Below are 19,826 nucleotides of genomic sequence, written 5' to 3'. Positions count from 1 at the left end.
AACCTAGGCCTCTCTGTCTTAGCCTTAGGGTTGTTAATTGCCCACTACTGTCCTACCATAGACAGGAATGGTATTCTGCAAGATTGCTTATCAGTATCCCTAAACCCTTTTCAAAACATTGTAAATAATCTCTTAATTACACTCTTTAATCACCCACTATGAATGTGCAATTGGTTTCCTACTGGGTCCCTGACCAATAGGGGTAAGAGAGGGAACACAAGCAGGGAGAGAAGCAGACTCCCCCTGAGCAGAAAGCCTGACACAGATGTGGGTCTCCATCCCAGGATCCCAGGACCCCAGGACCCCAGGACTCCAGGACCCCAGGATCATGACCCGAGCTGAAGACAGATGTTTAACCAGCTGAGCTACCCAGGTGCCCCTAGGTGTAACTTTTTAGAGTTCACCAGAAAACATGTTTTTGTTTGATTGATTTTTATGGTAAAGCTTTCATTTTTAGAACAATTTGAAAAGGAGTGGTTAAAAAAAAGAGTTAAGAAAAATTGACAGTGGTAGTATCTTTAGAATCAATTTTTGCAACTCTAAAGTGGCTATTTAAAATAAAATGGCTCTCATTTTTACATCAAAGATCTGGCTTTTTTGATCAACCGCAATAGTTAGTCAAATCATATATTGGCTACAGAGTTTATCTGGTAGTGTCTTAATATAGTCACCTCTTAACTGTCCTGAGCATTAGATATTTTTTGGCATTCTTTATAAGTTAACTTAATTACAAGTTGTAATTGCGACTACTTTTCTTTTGTCCTTCTGGAAACACTTTCATTTTCTATAACTGAGATGTAAAATTATAGGTTCTGTTCTCAAAGCACTTAAATTTTTACTCAGTTAAATAAACTATATATGTACAGAAAATTTCATACACCAAGTAAAACATTACACAGGTATTGTATTAAATGGTTGCTGCGGGTATTACATGATGCGAGTGTTCACGGGAGGAAGACAGGAATATATAGTGGTAGATTAAAATAGTCAAGAAAATTTATCTCAAAGGAGGGTATTTATCTTAATGAATTGAACCTTATTCAGCAGGATCTGCATAGTTAAACAGTAAGTGTAATACATACCCTGAGATGAACTCAGTGATACTGTCAAGGTCAAGTTAGAAGATTTGGAAACAGCAAAGCACCGGCTAGGTTGTGCATGTTGTATTTGTGGACACTAAGAGAGAAGGTTTCAAGAGTAACTTAGAAACCATGAAATATTTTTAGTAGGGAAATTATTTTTTGAAAGCTGTAATTTAGAAAGATTAATCCAGGGGACTGAACAGTAGTACACCATGAACAGTTGGAATCATAACTGACCCAAAGCTTCTTTATACATAAAACAAATTCTTCCATTAGTTGAAAGCTTTACGCTTTAAACAGTGCATTCTTCATTTTAAATAGTTCATATTCACTGTAAAAAATTTTAAAACATGCACACTAACACAAAAAAGCAAAGAAAACATAAATTCTCCCATAGTTTTACCACTCATTTTGAAATGTATATTTTTCTGTTTTTTTATCAATGCTCACATACAGAGCAACTGAATAGGCTATGTGCACAGACATGCAAAAACACAGAGATGGTCTTTTGCGACTCCAGGTTGTCCTTCTCACTGGCATTCAATAGCAGCTTAGGACATATGGTTCTCCCAACAATGACTACACTAATTCAATCTTTTAGTCTCAGAATTTCCAAGCCCAGCCCTCTGGTCTCTTGCTCACATCTGTTTGTTCCTTGGTTTTTGTTCTTACCCCTCCACTCTTTATTGAAAGCAGAGGAAGAAAGACCAGAAGCAAGTTATAACTCCCATCCCAGTTAGAGAAGCATTTACAGAATGTTTGCAAGCAGTTTTTGAAGTGATTATTTTTTAAGAAATATGGAAACAGTACTATGAGATGGCCTAGAACTGATTTAAATCACTCATTTATATTGCTGCAATCAATACCAAGTGGAATAACATAAATAGATGAACTACTATTCCTAAAGTCCTGGGAACACGTCAGTGGAGATCATGACAAATATGTTGCTTCTTTAATGGAAGTAGCCATTCTTCCTTCATATTCATGGTAACATCCATTCAAGCGTCTTTCATAGTTTCCTGTCCTATTTTGAAGTCTATTTAAATACAGAATTCTTCGTGTTATAAGCCCACTCTATGTGGATTTACATTTGCAGCAACTCACTTGAAGCTCAGTTACACGTTAAGTTTGTCTCAAGTCCTTTATTTTTGTTTATATCCATAAACGCTGATTCCATGGTCACTCTTTTGAAGTTATTTTTTTCTGAAGGACAGTGTCTGGGTTATATGTCATCAGGACAGGCAGCCAGTGTCGCAGGGGCAGAAATGCTCTGGCCCGGTTGCGGGGTTACAGTTCATAGACTGGGTCCCCGTGGAAGATATATGAGGGCTCCTGCCATTGTTCAGTGTTCACTCCAGGAGTTGAACAGAAGAAATCAATGAGCCGCAACTGTGTAAAATAGGGGTCAAATATGTCCAGGTGTGGTTCCACATCTATCAGAGAGTGCTGTTTGATTTTCCTCTAGACAGTATTCATTATCAAAATGGGCTTCAGAAGCCTTTTATTAAAAACAAATTGATGTTAATTAATTCAGATTGCAATGGCCATTAGTCAGCTATCTCATTGCTGGAAACTGGATCAAATCAAGACTGTTTCTTGCAATCTCTGATGGTTTACTATCTCCAAATCCAATTATACATTGAGATTTGAATTTTTCAAGTTAGAGTAAGCTGTTCTACTCTGGCCTTCTCCTGATTATCAGCCCTCTTATTCTTTTATTACTGAAACTTCTTTGGAGGATCTGTATTATCTTTTCTACTGTTTATGTGCCTATAATATTCTAATTGATCATATGTTTCTGGAATCAAAGAAATTGTATTTATTTTCAATTAAATACTAGGGATTTTGAAATCTAAATGCATTTTTTTAAAGGTGTAGTTTTTTTAGTTTTGGGGTTTTTTTTTGGTTGTTGTTTTCATTTTACAAGAAAAATATCCCCCAAATTCTAACAAGTTATTTTCATGATGTCTTAACTATCCACATTCTGTAATTCTTTTCCTGTATATAATTCTTTTTTTTTATGCCTTATCTCTTTCTAACAAAAACACTCATGCATGAACAAAAAGAATGAAAAACTAGCTTTCAAAAAACCTTTATTTTTTCCTTTTTCCTGTAATTAGTCTGAATAAGAACCAGTTCAATTGCCCTTTTTCTCATTGTCTTGGCCATTTGTCTCTGGGACTGACAAACAAATTAGGTACAGGCAGATATGAAATATTCTTACTTTTTTTCTCACCTTCTTTAGACAGATGGAGAGTGAAAAGCCAGAAGTAGAAAGCAGAATTTCTAGAAATAGTACATTAGGCAGAAAGAAAAGGTATATATGAAGTGTTTGTGTGAGGGAGGGGTATGGGGGTTCAGAGAAGGATTTTCAAATGGTATGTAACAGAAAAAGGAATTATGGAAAGATGAAAGTGTGGGGATGGAATTTGCAAAAGGAAGAAATTAGAGATGATACAGAATTTGTAGAGAACACTTCTCTTAGACTCCAGCAAGCAGAACCTCTATTCTTCATGTGGCCCCCACTCTTTGGAATGCCTTCTTCAAAATTTTCTACCTCCTATTCCACTGTCTGAGAAATTGTGCTGAGGTCATGCCAAGAATCCAGACTGGGTAGACTACTCTAAGTCCAGAGAGGGACATGCAAAGGCCCTGGTCTCTATTTTTATCTTATGGGTATCTCTGACCCTTTATATCCACAAAAACTGAAGTCATCAAAATAGCCTGAGGAGCTCTAGGATTTGCAACTATGGGATCATTCCAGGGTGTTCTGGCCAGATCACCAGGTCCTGGTTCCAAAAAGGCAGTTTGGTATGTGAATTTTTCCCTTCGGCTAGTGAGGTATTCCTGTAATGGGATCTCTTGAGATTAGAATGTGATATTGGCACTGACATGCTGAATTGAGATGACTCTCAATCTCATTGAAGAATGAGTGCAGGACTCTGAACTGCCACCATAAAACCTTGGTAATATGGGTCCATGTATTGGATTTGCCTATGTGCTTCTAGAATGATGCCACCTTGGACTTATAGTATCCAAGGGTGGTAGAAATGGTTATAGGCACCGTTTACCTGTGCCCTTCCCACCCTCAGACCAACACTGGCATCTGTCCCTCAACAGACTTTGTACCATGTTTTGGTTGGTCTTCCAGGGGTTGTCACTTCTATTTCTTCCAGTGACTTTCCAGACCATTGTTCCTTAACGTCAGTGGAGGCTTTTGATCAATATCCACTCTTGCCTCCAGTTTATATGGTGACTCTGTGCTCTCCTCGGTCATTCTTAAGCTGTGCCAGATAAGGGAAGGCCATTCCCTATGTGGATAGGTCCACTCTTCTCACTCTACCCACCGACTCCTTTCCTATACTCTCCACTGGTGGTGGTATGTGAAAAAAATGATAACATTTTAAGAATGACATGATCACTTCCTCAAGATTTTATGGTTGGAAGACATGTTATTCTACTTTAATGCAATAAAATCCCATATGCTGAATTTAACTTGATCACTCACAATTTCCTGCATACTCTACGTGAGACTTGCATTTTTGGTCTTCTTCAAAACAGCACAGTAACATTCCCTGAGAGAGTCATTGGAAGCCACTTCCATGGGCAGCATGATGGATGGTGCAGCATTATGAGTAATGATGTAACCAGAGCTAAATAAATGGTGTTAGGGAACTGTGGTAGCAAGAAGATCTATATTGTTTCAATACAAACAGGTTCTGCAGAGTATGTCATTGTGAGTCATAACCGCATTGCTACCTTTTCCTCATGATGGGAGACATGAAATTAGTTAGCTATGACACATTGAAAAGGAAGAGATGGCTCCTGGATCAGTGCACAGAAAACCTGGCCCTGGACCCTCCAAAGAATCTTCATGGGCACTGATGGAACAGTAAGCAGATACCTAGCATCTGTTCCCAACCTGCTATTCTAAATCTTCACCAGTAAATCACTAAGCCTCACATGGGACCATGAATTTTTAAATACATTTTTAATCAAAATGTCTATAGGGATATAAAACTGCAAGAGATAATTTCCCCAGGAATGCAGATACTCTAGGGGCAGCCCCACTTCACTGGGCTCTCTCCGATGATCCATTCAGATACCAGAGGTGTGCGCAATACATTTGTACTTTGAGAATGGCAAGAGTACTTGAAATTTATACTATTGATAGAAATCATTGTTTTCATGAAAGAGGAGAGCACTCTTTTCCTGATTATGGAGAAGGATGTGTAAGAGAGGCAAGAGATCACCAAAGAAGAGGAAAATCATCGCAGCATATTTGTTTTCTTATTTCTCTCCTATTTTAAACATTCATTCAAATATGGTTAGCAAACTACCCATAATTCTTAACTTTGAATATATTTGCTTCTTATAGACCAAGTTCCAGTGTTTAAATTGATGGAATTTAATGTATTCATTCAAACTACAGATATTATTGACAGATCATGTAATGTACCAGGCATAGAAACTTAAAAAAAAAAAAATTTTGAGCTTATTCTCTACTTTGAGCTGCTAGTGGAAGAGAAATCCATGTAAACAAATAAGTACACAATGTGTTTTGAGAACAAACAGAAAGGAGAAACTAATCTGTATGGAGAAACAGGAGCAAGCTTTATATGAGGTCTTTTTGAAGAGTCTTACAGGATTACTAGGTGTTTCCAGGGACATAAGCAGTACAAGTCTCACACAGGCTGATGGATATATATGCAAATATTAACACTGATCCCAACTTTCTGTTTCTCTTACTCTGCCACTTAGATTCCTGAGATAGGAAGTATTTCTCAGTAACATTTAATTAACCTCTGTAGTTTAACATCTCTAAAGGAGTGTAAATTAGGTATTTTGAGGGATATTTTTCAAATTACCAGACTGTTGCACAGGGTACCGTACACAGTGTATATAGCAGCTAGCCCTCTATATTTTGAGAAATTATTTCTGAGCCCTAATTCCACATTCTACAGGAGTCAAACTTCCTTTGTAAAGTTGATGTGAATTACCAGAAGTTTACCTTTTGGGGTCTCTGACCTTGGATCCTGCTTCCATGCGTGTATCCCTTAGGTTCCATACTCAGGAGGCTGCAAAACAGCCCATTCCCAGTGCTTTAAGACAACCCATGCTCCTCCCTTTTCCCATGGAATTACCAAGAAAGAAAGAAAAGAAGGAAAGAAAAGAAACTTCTATTGTGAAGTCAGCGTAATAGTTTTCTTATTTCCTCACTCAAGACAGAGCTGATTTGGATTCTCTAAGCAGGGAAAGCTTTTTATTGTTGTTGTTTTGTTTTTATGTTTAAATAGGCTATATATTACTGAAGTATATGGAAGTGTGTGTGTGTGTGTGTGTGTGTGTGCATGCGCGCACACGTGTGTGTGCGTGTGTGTGCGTGTGTGTGTAGTGTGTTTTCTCTATAAGACTGCCACGGTGAGATCTCAAATCCATGTGCAGGAACATTTAAGTGACTTCTTTAATAATACAGAAAAAAATAATTCCTCAATTAGAATATTTTTAGCACATTGTTCCACGATGTACACTATAAATGTAAAGCAGGCAGCAGCGCTGTCTCCCCACAGGGAGAATTTATGACATGGTACGATTATAAACCCAAAGATTTTATAGTGTTTCATATTATGGTCTGCTCTGCCTAAAATGACCTAAGGTGTAATTTTCCTCCCACTGATAGATGCCATCTACAAAGTGCCACTGCCATTGAAAGGCTGGGCTAAACCAGTAAGGAAATAATTCTCACCTTCATGTCGTTTGCTTCTAAGCCCAGGTGGTAATGAAAGGGTGGTGCATCAGTAAAAGGTTATTCATTAAGTACCCTTAAGCGTGTTTGTAAGTACAGGGAACTAGAAAGACTCTAAGAACAGTTCTGACTGCAACTTTTGGTCATTTGAAGCAATTACCAGAGGTGTTCTCTGTGAATGCTCCCAGAACAAGTGAATTGTCAAGGGCGGGGGGGAAAGTGAATTTCTAAGTACCTTTTAGAGCCTACGTGGTCTCTGAACCCATTAAACACATTTATCATTCATGAGGCCAAGTGCCTGCTTATCTCCCCCAAAGACATTTCATCTGTACTGGGTGTGTGGGACTCTCTCAATGTCCTGCTCAAGGTAAAACAGTTTCTTACTACATGTCTTTGGTAATAGCTATTAAAGGATTCTGAGGGAGAATTCTGATGAATTTTAAAAAATTGACTTAAATCTGCTTGAACAAAATAAACCACTGGTGATACAGTCTCTATATCCCTATTCAGTGTATTTGAATTTCAATTTGATCTCTATGATAATAGATCAAGACTCATAAATTTTTAGTTAGGCCCAACAGTCATTATCAGAGGTCTCACCACTACCGATCTGATGTACTTAACCACATGCAAATATGATATTAATTGCAAGTTAGTCAATCCCACTGTTAGAAAAGAGAAAACAAGGGCTCCTGGATGGCTGAGCTGGTTGTGTCTGCCTTTGGCTCAGGTCATGGTCTTGGGGTCCTGGAATCAAGCCCCAAGCCCCACGACAGACTCCCTGCTCATCAGGAAGTCTGCTTCTCCCTCTCCCTCTTGCTTTCCCTCTGCATACCCGCTCTCTTTCTCTCATAAATAAATAAAATCTTAAACAAAACAAAACAAAGAAAGAAAAGAGAAAACAGCCCCCAAATGGATTGATTCACTTGTGCTAAGCCCACATCACCAAACCAAGACTTAACACCTAACAAAATTACTGTTTCAAAACTTTCCCAGGAGTGGTGTCTTAAACCAGGCAATCAGGAATTATCTGGTCAGCAGTAGTGAGCTAACCAGCTTGCTAGATCACTGCTGTCCCTCAAAGGAAGGTGACCTTGCCTGAAAAAAATCTACTCTTTGCTAGAAACTTCTTGTCCTGCCCCCTTCTGCCTATGAAAGCTCTTCAGAGCTCCTTCCTGTCTGCTAGGTGAATGCTGCCTGATTCATGAATCATTAAATAAAACCAGTAAGATCTTTAAAATTTACTCAATTAAATTCTGTTTTTTAACATCTCCCATAAATGAGAGCCATTCTTTACTCTTCTCACTTTTTTAAAAAACATTTTATTTATTTCTCTGTCAGAGAGAGAGAGAGAGAGAGCGCACAAGCAGGCAGAGTGGCAGGCAGAGGCGGAGAGAGAAGCAGGCTCTCTGCCAAGCAAGGAGCCCAGTGTGGGACTTGATTCCAGGACCCTGGGATCAGGACCTGAGCTAAAGGCAGATACTTAACGGACCGAGCCACCCAGGCATTCCCTCTTCTCACTTCTTTAGTGAGTTAGTACTTATCTTCCGTTGTACTTGTTTTAATGTTTCTGCTATTTGTCCCTGATTCCATCTCACTTTTTTTTTTTTTAAACAGTGATTATGCGCACATTGAAAGTATCCTCTTAACTTGTTATGACCTCCTGGATAGGGACTGTGCCTTCCTCTTTGGATAACCTCACTGGGTCTTAGGGAAGAGTTCTGTGCTCTCGAGGAGCAAAACTGATATTGAGAAACAGTGGTCTTAAGCCTCATATCAAATAAAAGTAATATTTACAGAACTAAAAAGCTGAAAATTTTGCCCAAATCAAAAACCTGAAAATTTTGCCCAAATCAACCACTAATTTAATCTCAAAAGAAGTTATGAAAAATAAAAAAGGAAGTTTACTTTAAATGAACAATCCATTTTTTCCCATAAGCCACAGCCACTGGAAACTATGACTTGATGCATGTGATCCCCTCTCTTTGGAACAGATGTTTACTCCTCAGAGAAGCGGGGAATAGAAGCCAACTGGTCACTTTATCTGTATGTTATCGAAAAGTGGAGGCCAGCATGAGAGACCTAGTAGTTCAAGTGCCAGGCGCCAACCAGCAGATATCTGCTGGCTTTGCAGTCGATGGCAAAGTATTTAAGAGAGCTGCCTCTTAAGGAGACAGTGGAGGGAACGTAAAGTCTCCCTAGATAAAGTACAGGCTGACTGATAACTGATCCAAGAGGAATAAAGCTTTCATTTTTATTTTGATTGTTTTCTGAGACAGGAGTAGACATTAACCCAAAATTGAATTCCATACAATAAGACAAAGAATAAGCACTGTAATTTACTCATCATATGAATAGGACGGTGAAGCTTTTATAAAAAAAAGCCTGTTCTCCCAAGTACCCAGTCGGGCATGCTCAGCCTTTCTGAATCATTTTAACAAGTGACATTTTAACCAGATTTTCAGCTCAAATGAAGAGAAAACTATTCTGCCAGGCAGTCCTCTCTACCAGTGTATTGACTGATGCAATAAAAATGCACAAAATGTCCTCAGTGATGCTCTAGTCCTCACTCCTCATAGGTCCTTCTTGCTTCTGAGTACCTCTTCAATTGGATTACCCAAAAAAGAAGCTGGAAATGACGAGATTTCTTAGCTCTGATAAATCCATATTTTTCTGATAAGCACAGAGGAATGCATCAACATTATTCTGCTCTCAACCACTGGCAGTTCTCAGCGATTCTAGAACAGTAGCAACAGTAAAGTACATAGTATACCACAATGATTAAATTCTCAGACTTTGAAAGAGGCAAAAATGCCCTTCAAGGACACATTCACCTGTTTTCTGTAAAAAGAGAAAACTATGTATCTCACAAAAAAATACAAATTTTAGCTGAGTACAAGTGTCTGATGTGTAGAGGGTGCTTATCAAATGTTGATTTTTCCAATTGTATTACCTTAACATAAAAATATATATGAAAATTCCCATTAGGTTCTGTGCTTTCATGTAGGAGAGAGAGTGGCGCATTTGCTGGTTTATGGCAAGATGCTACTTGTCTTCTCAATACGCCTTTCTGTCTTGGTAAGAAGAAACCTGATTTGTTTTGTTTAAGATTTTATTTATTTATTTGAGAGAGCGAAGAGAGAGCACGAGTAAAGGGGAGAGACAGGGAGACTAAGAAGCAGACTCCCTGCTGAGCAGGGAGCCTGACTTGAGGCTCCATTCCAGGATCCTGGGATCACGATCTGGGCTGAAAGCAGATGCTTAATACACTGGGCCAGCCCAGTGCCCCCAAACCTGATTTTAAACTGGGTGTATTTTAAACCGAAGTTTCCATCCTTTCTCATTGTTAGGGCTGGCCATTGAATTTTATGTGGGAGAGTCATGTGACACCATCAGGAATTATTCTTAGAGGAAAAGAATAATTCTGCATTCTCTTTTCCCGTCCTCTTCCTCGAAGCTTTGCCATAGTGGCTGGTGCTCTAGCCACGATTTTGGATCATGAGAATGAGTTGCTGTAGATCAGCAAACTACAAGTGTCTATGACAATTTTGTTGAGATGCCATACAAACCCTGGACTGCTTCATTATAAATTCATTAATCTTTACTATTATTTGGTAAAGAAAGGATCTTCTGTGTTTTCTAAGTTATTTTTATTTTGTTCTTTTTGTTATTCATTATATGCAAACTTAATCCTAAATATTATCCTATATATTCTCAAATTACCCTCTCCTGAGAGTGACTGTATATACCAGAACCTGGTAGACTGATAAACATTCAATAAAAAATTTTAGAGAGAAAAAAAGTCTGTAGGGATGCCTGGGTGGTTCAGTCAGTTAAGTGTCTGCCTTCAGCTCAGGTCATGATCCCAGGGTCCTGGGATCAAGCCCCACATCCAGCTCTCTGCCCAGCAGGGAGCCTGCTTCCTCCTCTCTTGGCCTGCCTCTCTGCCTACTTGTGATCTCTATCTGTCAAATAAATAAATAAAATATTTAAAAAAACACATTAAAATAAATATATCAAAAGTATAAATGGAAATTTTAATGAATATAACATTTCTGCTCTTTTGAAATAGTAATACATGTTAACTACAGATTTTAAAACAAAGCAGAAAAAAAGAAACAGAAAGGGAAAAGTAGAATCAACCATAAGCCCATCATCTTTTGATATATTTATTGATTTTTCTCTGTTTGCTCATCTTTAGAGAAGATGTGAGTCTGACCAGGATTAGAAGTTGAGACATGTTTTATCAGAGATCACAAAGGTACTTGTTCAACTTTTTTCAAGCCCAGATAAAAGCACAAGAAAACATATTAAATTTAGTGTTGTTGAATTAGATACCCAGGAGTATTTAGAGAATGGAAAAGGACAATAAGCAGAAGCAATCTTTTGGGAAGTTTTACTTCTATTTCTAAAAAATTAATCCTCCTTGCTTGCTATGGCAGCCTGAAGTTAGATGGGCTATTACCTCTTCTTCAACTGATTTTTTAAATAGTTAATTTGTCCAAGCATTTTAAGCATACAGTAATATTGTATTATATACTTAAAATGCTTTCCATAACAACTGGAAGTCAAAAGTTAGCCATGGAAGCCAGGGACCAACTCAATAGATCAAAATTTCCATTACCATGCATTTGTCCTGAATTTAGCCTTTACCTCAACTCAAAGTGTTATCCTTGGTTCCTTCCCACTTCTCACCAGAAAAGTTTCATTTTACACACAGAAAATCCCAAGCCTATATTCTACTCAGTAGAAATTTCCCAAAATTTCTGATATAATTTTTTTTTAAGATTTTATTTATTTATTTGACAGAGAGAGATCACAAGCAGGCAGAGAGACGGGGAAGCAGGCTCCCTGCTGAGCAGAGAGCCTGATGCATGGCTGGATCCCAGGTCAGATCATGACCTGAGACTTAACAGACAGAGGCTTAACCCACTGAGCCACCCAAGTGCCCCTGATACAAATTGTTTAAAATTTTTCCAAGTTATCAGGGGATGATCAAGATCTTTTCCTACAATCATACCATTTGATATCAGTCACATAATACCTTTGAAACATTATAGAAAAGGTCTTCCCTCACTCTTCATCTTGCCAAATCTTACTCATAGGTCAAGTCTGTTTCAAATGTAAAATCCTCAGGAAAGATTTTCCCAGCCTCACAAATGGAGATATTTTCCTCCATGACACCTTTCCATTATATCTCATAGTTTTCTTTGGTATAACATCACAAATTTAATGAAATTATTGTTTATGAATTCATTTAATGTGTATCTTTCCAATAGAATATACTTCGCACAAGGGTGTGGGCCAAATAAGCTGTTCACTACTGTCTCCTGAGTGCAGTAACTCTAGTGTTTACTGGACAGAGTAGCCGGCATTTTAGAAAGTCCTCTATAAATATTTACTCAGTGGCTAATTGAATTAATAGATGTCAATACATTTGCAATAGTAAATACATTGAAAAATGAATTCAGGCTATCTTCGAAGACCAGAAATTTATGATTAAAAAAAAAAAAAAAACAGATTTCCATGAAGTATTTGGAGTAGAAGGGGAGAGTAGGAAGAATAAACTTTGCAATGTGTAAATAGTTAGCTGTGTATGTGGCACAGTTTATATTTAATAATTATTCAACCTCAATAATTAAGTGAATATTTGTTGGTCACATTTCTCACCAGAACTATGTCCTATTAACAGAAAACAGAGTGCATAGTACAGGTGAATTTTTGATAAGGGGAGGACTGGTCCTGGGAGATCACCAAGACTGAGTGATGGTGTGTGCCCATCTCAGGTTGCCAATAACCAGTGTTGTAGCTGGACCTTCCCTTGTAGTTCTTATTATGATTGCAAAACAACCTCACCAATAACCATCAGGAAACTTTAAAAAGTTTGTTATCTACAGGTCCCAGAAAGTACATGGCATACCGGGCCACCCAGTGAGGTCTCAGTAGAGAAAGAGAAGGGTAGGCCTGGGGTTCTGCTTTTATTGGGGTCCAGAGTAGGGGCCTAGGGTTTCATGGGTTCACTCTTTTTTAGTAAATTTGAAACATAAGAGCAGGAATGTAGGGTGGGAAAAGAAAGGAAAAAAAAGTGGTTCAAAGGGTCAGTTTTTCAGAATCTACTAAGATCTATAAAGCCAAGGAGCTTGGGGGTTAGTGAGGGAGGGAGCACCCATGCTCCTGCCCTGTGTGGAATGCTGCTCTTTAGTCCTGTGGCTGGTGACCTGTTTATTGGGGAGAGCCGTGTTTGAAGTGGATGGCTCAGCAATCAAAGCTTAAATCAGGAACTTGCATTACAAAAACAAAAGCCAACTGTGAGGGCTTCCACTGTAAGTGGACTTCAGTAAGATGCATTAGGTAATTAAAGGGCAATATCAGTATTTGGACACATGAATCTTTCCAGATGGGTAAATAGTAATTCTTAATTGCCAATATGCTTAATGCAAATGTGTACTAAACACTTTATATGTTTTATCACATTTAAATAATGTATCAGCTCTCCGAAAATTGTGGTTCTGTTCCTATATTGCAGATCTGGAAAAATAGCAGAGACGTTAGCAACTTGCCCGAGTCAGACAACTCCTGAGAGTTGGTGTGAGGATTTGAATTTGAGTCTAAATGAAAGATATTTTGCATTCCATCCAAATCATAACAATAATACATATATGCACTTCCATTCATACTAAATGTGCATTGCCCAATCTTGACACTAGATCAAGATTGGAGAAGTCGTATTCTCCAGTGATTAAAAGCAAAAGCTCTGGAGCCAAATTATTCACGTTCCAATGCCAGCCACAGCCCTCTATCTCTGCAAATTTATATAACTTAATCTCTCAGTCCCTCAGGTAATTCATCTGCTAAAAGTAGATAATAGAAAATACCTAATTCACAGGGTTTCTTGGGACTTGCTCCTTTTTGAGATAAAACTAACTGACCACGCTTGCTGTGTAAATTCCTGATTGAGGAGTTGAATTCACCTAGGTAGGACTAACTAAGATGTACAGTTGTCTCTCTGAAGTACATTAGAGTAAATGAAAGACACCATATGTTCCCAGTGTTTCTGAGCTACGGAAGTTCCTTGTCACATCAACATTTGCCACAACTAATTGACATGTCTCAAGTTTTGTATGCCTTCAAAATTAAGTTGCCAAGACCTTCATTACACGGTTCTTTAATCTCCTTGCAACTTAGACTGCAGTGTGCCCAAATATATAGAATAATTAGTATAGGGGCGCCTGGGTACCTCAGTTGCTTAAGGGTCTGCCTTCAGCTCAGGTCCTGGGATCAAGTTCTGCATCAGGCTCCCTGCTCAGTGGAGAGTCTGCTTCTCCCTCTGCTTCTCCCCCCCACCCCGGCTCATGCTCTTTCTCTCTCTGTCTGTCTGTCTCTCAAATGAACAAATAAATTCTTTTTAAAAAAGATTAGTGTAAAACTGTAAACTAGAATTACTGTAAAAACTGATTAAAATGTTTGGAGTCTAATATCAAATTTAATGAATGTTAATTGCTTTAATTTTTATTATAAAGGAAATAAAAAATTGTCATGACAACTCATTTGCTTCAGAAGAAACATCATTTTTAATGGTTGCATCAAAATATTGGAATAATATTAGTTGAGAGGTGGTTTGGTTCTTTTTTTCACACAATTTCAAAGACTATACTTAAGAATTCTGATACAGAATTTCAGTTCTTATGGTAACTTTATTTTAACAACACAAAACCACACATAAAATATGTATGGGTTCAGCTGCTCAAGCTGTACCAGCTTCAACCAATTCTTAGCCAAATATACTTTCTACTGTCCCTAGAAGAACAAATACAGCCTTTTATATGCCAAAGTCACCCCTTGTAAACATCCTTCCCATGTCTTATTATATAAGGCTAGCTGAAACATGGCAAATGATATATTATGTAATATAAAATATAAGCAATACATAATATATATTAGACATATATGGGTTTTTCTCCTAGTAATGACAACCTCATTAACTAAATCAACAGAATCAAATTCTTGTACTTATGTTTTGTTTAATTGCTCATCTATCTCTCATACTTTGTCATAAGCCTTGCCAATTATTCTGTGAGGTATCAGTGGTATTTATTCTTTTCTTTGCAGTTTTGCCACTATCAAACTTGCCCAAACCCATATCAACTCATGCCTAGCTATCAGCATTAAACCAGCTAGCTGAGTTCCCAGAATCCAGGTTGAATTGCCATATTTCCCTCTCCCTGCCCCCTACCCTAATGACTTTTGCATATCACTGACAAATAAAACTAATGGTCTTTCTCAATATTGAAGTTATTTCTAATTTTTAAAACCTTTTCCAAGTTTACTTATTTTTTTTAAATTTTCAAGTGTTTTACTAGTCAAATATCTTCCAACTATCAGTTTAAAACTCATATAACAAATGCTTCTAGATGTAAGAAGATAACAATAGGTCAAGATGGCATCAGAGTGAATGTCTCTCTGTCCTACTGTCCCACTTCCTCACCTACACGTTGTTCTGTAGAGTGAATTCTGAGTTCTTTTCTAATTCTAATTAATTCTAATTCTAATTCTTTTCCTGAAGATATCTGTATACCAGATGGACAAATGATCTCATCAATTCCCCTGCAGTACAGGACATCTCTCTCTGGGCAATCTTCAAGCTCTGCTATGGAAACATTTGGCTTGGTTTCCTACTGGCCATCTCTATGAGGTGAGCAAAGTCACATTTACAGAATTTAACATGTGGGAAATGAATTGATGATACTGATTGACCTTCAGCATTCTTGTTAAACCTGGGTAACACTTTGAAGTATTACTAGCTATTTGTTCCCATTTTGCTGCTCATTTTATGCCACAAAAAAACATAATTTCAGGACAAAAGTATTAGCAATGCTGTATGTCAACTTTCAGTACATCAATGTGCTTGTTGTGATTTTGAAAGGCAATTTCTTAAAGTTCATTTGAGATCAAGTGTTGGTAGTAACTACTGGTTAGAATTTATGAAAATTAGTATTTATGCTTCAAGTATTTCTAGACAAAATCAAGAGACTTGTTTAGATTATTTTTATATTTCCAGAGTTGATCTTTCTACTGCTTTCAAAACTTACTTATTCAATTTGACAGTTCAGATTCAATGATTTAATAGGCAGTGTAGTGGGCAGACTCTAAGCATCCTGTGTAATCACAGCCTCCTGGTGTTCAAGTATTTTGATATCTTTTCTTGAGTGTGAGTAGGACTGTGACTTGCTTCCAGCTAAAATAATACGGTAAAGGCAATTGCATGTGTTGCTTCAGTCTTTTTTTTTTTTTTTTTCAACATTTTATTTATTTGAGAGAGAGAGAGCATGGGGGTGTGTGTCAGGGGGAGAACTTGATCCGGGGACTCTGGGATCATGACCTGAGCTGAAGGCAATCTCTTAACCAACTGAATCACCCAGGCATGCCAGTGTTGCTTAACTTTTAAAAGATTTGCTCTAGACGGGCACTTGGATGGCTTAGTTGGTTAAGCGTCCAGCTCTTGATTTCAGCTCAAGTCATGCCCTCCAGGTCCTGGGATTGAGCCCTGAGAGTCAGGCTCTGTGCTCCGCAGGGAGTCTACTTGTCTCCCTCCCCCTCTGCCCTGCCCCTCCCCCTGCTCACTCTCTCTCTCTTTCTCAAATAAGTAAGTCAATCTTAAAAAAAAAAAAAAAAAAGAGTTGCTTGAGATGCAACCATGTTGGGAAATCCTACAAAACTAAGAACTGCAGATGAGTCTAGCAATTATAAGCAGTCACTAGGAGACATCTAGGAGCTAAGCTGGCTCCCAGTTGAAGGCCAGAAGCTGGAGCTTCCACTTCCACAAATACAAGGAAATGTCAACAACCGGAGTGAGCTCGGAAGTGGATTCTTCCCCAGACAACCCCTCAGTTGAGAATGCAGTCTAGCTGATATCTCCCAGAGAACCCAGCTAAACTGTGAGCTGACCTATGGGCTCTGTGAGGTGATAAATATGTGTTCTTTCAGCTGCTAAATTAGTGGTAAATATTTACACAGTAAGAGAAGAGAAAAAAGATAACGATTTTAAAAACAGAGATAATAAGAAATAGAGACAAAAGATGTCTTGATTATTTTCATGCCTTTCACATGTTAGTATTTGGCATCTACCAACCTTCAAGCTGCTCAAGGTATCCTTTTCCTTACCCTGAACATCTAAGCACAAGAAAGAATTTTTCAGCTCCACTTGCCATGTAATATCCATCCCATTCTCATTGTCTCAAATCCTCCTGTCATACTTCTAGCCTAAGCCACTAGCATCTCCCACCGGGACTATTAACTAGTCTCCCTTTTTGCACTCTTGCCTCGTTGGAAGATATTTTCCAAAAGTGAGTCAGAATGATGTGTTTCAAAAAGGGAGTCAGATTGTGAACTTCCCAACGCAAGTCTTCTAAGGGCTTCCTCCCATTGTATTTCTAAGGAAATCTTAAAACTAGTATTGTCTGTGGCTCTTGAACATGCCCTAAAGTTGTTACTGCATCTCGTATCGCTCCCTATTCATTCATTAAGCTCCAGCTACTGCCTGTCTTTCTGGTCCTCCAAAAAACCAAGTTTGTTGCTGCCTTAGAGCTTTCGCACTTGATTATCAATCTCTCTAGACTGTTCTGGTGACTGGCAGTTTCTTCTCATCCTAGTCTCAGTTCTAAACATCACTTTCTTGGTGTGGCTTTCCCTTACTGCACAATCTAAGTACCTCAGCAATACCTTTAACAGTACCTTATTTTATTCTTTCTCTTTTTTTAAAGATTTTATTTCTTTATTTGACAGACAGAGATCACAAGTAGGCAGAGAGGCAGGCAGAGAGAGAGGGGGGAAACAGGCTCCTCGCTGAGCAGAGAGCCTGATGCAGGGCTCGATCCCAGGACCCTGAGATCATGACCTGAGCAGAAGGCAGAAGCTTAACCCACTGAGCCACCCAGGCAGCGCCCCATCCCCCATTTTATTCTTTTAGCACATAGTACTGGCTGACATTATCTTAATGCTTATTTTGTTTACAAGCTTATTGCCTGCCTCTCCCACCAGAATATAAACTCTCTGTGAGCACGGATTTTCTCTTACTCCTCATTGATTACTTGCCACCTACTATATTAGCTACTTAAAAAAGTATTTAAGTGTACAAAAATATCATTAATTTATTAACTTTTTGGGCGTAATCTTCAAGATACATCAGTGAAACAGATATAGATAAATTGGCTCAGCTTGAAGCTGGATAGGATCCCAAAGCTCCATCAACCCAAAAGTAAGTTGGTCAATTATTGGTTTAGACATTTAAAATAAACCTGTTTTAGACTAGGTTCCGTAGAAAGTCATTCCTGAGGCAAGGCTTTAAAAACTGAACTTCATTTAAGAAATGCAAGACCAGAGCAGCTAGAGTGAGGATTAAAGGAAATGAGAGAGGAAAAAATGTAAGGCGATACAAAGTGATGCATCCCTATGTTTTCCACTTGTTCAGGAATAACCATGAAAAACACAAGGGATTCCTCATCACGTATATCCATGCAACATGTAGGGATTTCTGTCAACAGTCTCTAAGGAGAAATCCTGACTTAGGGCAGTTCTGGAGAAGAAAAGAAGAAAGAACTTATCACTCTAATTTCCCTACTTTTTCCTCTTTCTACCAGCCAAAATTCACCTCGTGGGTTTTTAATTCTTTTATCACTCTGAATGGCAGAAGTTTTTTTCTGCCTCTTAGCAATGATAGACACCTTGTCTGGTGGTTTGGCATTTTATTCCAGCCTGGGAGTGACACGGGAAGCCATAAACCCTGCACCTGCAGCTGGTCAGTCTAGCTAAGTGTCAGTAGCCAACGAGGAGGAGCAGACACTCCCAGGGTTGATTCTTCTCAATGCATCATCATGAACTGATTCCCTGAGCAGAGTTTTGCAGTTCAACTTGTTATGAGTACATCTTTGCTCATTACTTCTTTTTCAATTTCAAATCATTCTCTCCTCCTGTACTGCCATTCTTAGTTAATCATGCCATTGTAATCATACCATTGTCTTCTCAAAAATCTGAGGGAAAATGGATCTCATTCCCCCATCCAGTGTGTTGCTAATTCCTGGTAATTATATCATTTAAATATCTCTCAAATTCTTCTCTGCCAATATCCTCAATTACTTCCATAGCTGGCTAAGCTTCTCTTACTTTGATTAAGGCAATAATTTCTTAAGTGTTGTGGCCTGAAGTATGTCCTCAAAATGATATGTGGAAGTCCTAATTCCCAGTACCAGTGAATGTGACATATGTGGAAATAGGGTATTTACAGATGTAATCAATTGAAAACTAAATCATATTGGATTAAGGTGTTTTAACCCAATATGATTGGTGTCTTCATAAGAAGAGAAGAGATACACAACTGCATAGGGATTATGTCGTATGGAGACAGAAATCGAGATTGGAATAGTACAGCTGCTAGCCAAGGAATGAATGCACAGGATTGATGGCCAGCTCCTCTAGACCTTTCAGAAAGAGTGTGGCCCTGGTGACACCTTGCTTCCAGACTTGTAGCTTACAGAACTGTAAGAGAATAAATTTCTGTTGTTTTAAGGCACCAAGTTTGTGATACTTTGTTATCCTAGCCCTGGGAAACTAATGCGCTGACCAAACTCTAGACTTTCTGACTTACAGATCTCATGGTCATTTACCATTCTCCAAATGGCTACTATGTCTCAATGGCTCTTCTGTGATCTGGCTCCTTGCCTACTTCTGAAATCTAATATCCTAGGATGAGACTATACATTTTGTAGGTGAACCATGTGAAATGGAGAAGAAGAGCTTTGACTGAAATTGTTTGTATTCACCAGACAAAATAGTCAAACTAAACAGTCACTAGCCTTGTTTCTTTCTTTCTTGTTTTCCTGCTTAGACATTTTTAGAAGAGCTGAAATCAAATGACCACTAGCACAATCATGAAAATCAGGAACAGACTCTATTACATGAATAATCATGTAAAATGAGAAAACACAAGACAATGCAGAAGACCA

Source organism: Meles meles, chromosome 10 (genome assembly GCF_922984935.1).
Source record: "Meles meles chromosome 10, mMelMel3.1 paternal haplotype, whole genome shotgun sequence".
Lineage (NCBI taxonomy): Eukaryota > Metazoa > Chordata > Mammalia > Carnivora > Mustelidae > Meles > Meles meles.
This window is presented reverse-complemented; position numbering follows the sequence as displayed.